The sequence below is a fragment of the Rhagoletis pomonella genome, unplaced genomic scaffold (genome assembly GCF_013731165.1).
Source record: "Rhagoletis pomonella isolate Grant_MI unplaced genomic scaffold, Rhpom_1.0 Rhpom_scaffold_00014, whole genome shotgun sequence".
Classification (NCBI taxonomy): Eukaryota; Metazoa; Arthropoda; class Insecta; order Diptera; family Tephritidae; genus Rhagoletis; species Rhagoletis pomonella.
Window position 1 is genome coordinate 9,893,282 of NW_023458568.1, and position 2,678 is coordinate 9,895,959.

Genomic DNA, 2,678 nt, shown 5'->3' on the forward strand with positions numbered 1-2,678 from the left:
CAACACGCGAATAGGGCTGTAAATGTATTTTATTTTATTTTTTAACAATATAAAACGCGTTTAATAATTACACTACTCTTCTCCGACTACTTGTCATGCAAACAAATCAAAATGGCTGTGATGGTGAATATAAAGGGTGCTACCACATGTTCGAAAATTAAACAAACTAAAACGAAGGGGTTTTCAACAATCCACCTTTGTTCCATAATGATCTCGATAATAGTAGGGAATAAATGAGTATAATTAGGGGATTCCCTTAAGCTCGTAAAGTCTTAAACTGTGTAAAACTCGTAAGTTTACTACGCTTTTATGGGAACGCCCCCTTTGTGAAAAGGTGTAACTTGGTGCGTAAAGTAACTGTTTGACAGATAAACAAAGATTTTGTGAAGCAATTTTTGTTTCGCAGTATTTTCCAAAAACTCCCGCCATCTTGGCTAAAATACAATCAAAAATGCCGCAAATTAGCAGAAAACCTAAGTCAATACAGTTAGTGGATGAAATTCATTCATTTCATTCGCGTATAATTTTTTTCATTTATTTTATCATACATTTTAGTATACAAATTTCGGACCCTCGGCAACACTGAAGATTATCAGGTCGTTTGCGCATCAAATTTGCTTCGTCAATTTACGAGGGGCTCGTAAATAGAGCTCCATACAACTTTTGACAGTTCGTTTACGAGGCTCGAGCTTTACGAGGTCTACGAGGCTTTTACGAGTTTAAGGGAAGACCCCTAATGTGTTTTTAAAATATGTTAAACAAAGAGCTCTGCATAAAACTATTCCGGAAGACTTAACCGATGTTGGAGTGACAATGTTTATTAATTTTTTCTCGGGGGTTTACGCAGAAAGCTGTTCTCTGCAGAAGGTGTTCAGCCCCTTTTCTTCGCAAAACAGAAAGGAGAATTCTACTTAGTGAGGGTTATAACCACTAAGTGCTCCCGAGGCCGCCTACGCAGAAAGATGTTCTCTTAAAAAGATGTTTAGCCCCGTTTCTTCGCAAAACAGAAAGGAGAATTCTACTTAGTGAGGGTTATAATCCCTAAGTGCGGCCGAAGACTGCCTACACAGAATGGTGTTCTCTGCAAAAGGTGTTCAGCTCCTTTTCTTCGCAAAACAAAGGAGAATTCTACTTGGAGTGGGGTTATAATGTCTAAGTACGGCCGAAGGCTGCCTAAGCAGAAAGGTGTTCTCTGCAAAGATGTTCAGCCCCTTTTCTTCGCAAAAAGAAGAATTCTACTTAGTGAGGGTTATAAGCCCTAAGTGCTGCCGAAGGCCGCCTACGCAGAAAGTTGTTCTCTGCAAAAGGCGTTCAGCCCCTTTTCTTCGCAAAACAGAAAGGAGAGTTCTACTTAGGTAGGGTTATAATGCCTAAGTGCCGCCGAAGGCCGCCTACGCAGAAAGGTGTTCTCTTCAAATGGTGTTCAGCCCCTTTTCTTCGCAAAACAGAAAGGAGAATTCTACTTGGAGAGGGTCATAATGTCTAAGTACGGCCGAAGGCTGCCTAAGCAGAAAGGTGTTCTCTGCAAAGGTGTTCAGCCCCTTTTCTTCGCAAAAAGAAGAATTCTACTTAGTAAGGGTTATAAGCCCTAAGTGCTGCCGAAGGCTGCCTACGCAGAAAGGTGTTCTCTGCAAAGGTGTTAAGCCCCTTTTCTTCGCAGAACAAAAAGAAGAATTCTACTTAGTGAGGGTTATAAGCCCTAAGTGCGGCCGAAGGCCGCCTACGCCGAAAGTTGTTCTCTGCAAAAGGTGTTAAGCCCTTTTTCTTTCGCAAAACAGAAAGAGAATTCTACTTTGTGAGGGTTATAATCTCTCAGCGCGGCCGAACGCCGCCTACGCAGAATGGTGTTCTCTGCAAAAGGTGTTCAGCCCCTTTTCTTCGCAAAACAGAGAGAGAATTCTACTTTGTGAGGGTTATAATCCCTAAGCGCGACCGAAGGCCCCCTACGCAGAAAGGTGTTCTCTGCAAAAGGTGTTCAGCCCCTTTTCTTCGCAAACCAGAAAGGAGAATTCTACTTAGTGAGGGCTATAATCCCTAAGTGCGGCCGAAGGCCGCCTACCCAGAAGGTGTTCAGCCCCTTTCTTCGTAAAACAGAAAAGAGAATTCTACTTAGTGCGGGTTATAATCCCTAAGTGCGGATTCACCTGCGGCGCTTTTAAAAAAAAAAATCTATACTTCGATAAAAAATTAAAATTTTTAATAAAAAATCGCGATACTTCGATAAATAAATAATGATAAATTTTCGGCTGCGGCGCTTTCTTATAAAAATCGATAATTCGATAAATAATGAAAATTTTTATTAAAATCAATACTTCGCCTGCGTCGCTTTTTTTTATATAAAACAGTATTTCAATATAAGGTGAATACAAAAACCACCCACTTTTTTCTATTATTCTCATCATCTGGCAGCACCAATATCTGTGTTCATTTCCACCACTTCCATGTAATCAATAAAATTTGTATGGCGAATTGTGCAACTTTAAAAAAAGTTAATAACTTTTTTATATAAAAACTTTCGCGCTCTAGGATTTTCACGATAATGACAATTGAACTGTGACAATTGACGACTGTGACAACACGCGAATAGGGCTGTAAATGTATTTTATTTTATTTTTTAACAATATAAAACGCGTTTAATAATTACACTACTCTTCTCCGACTACTTGTCATGCAAACAA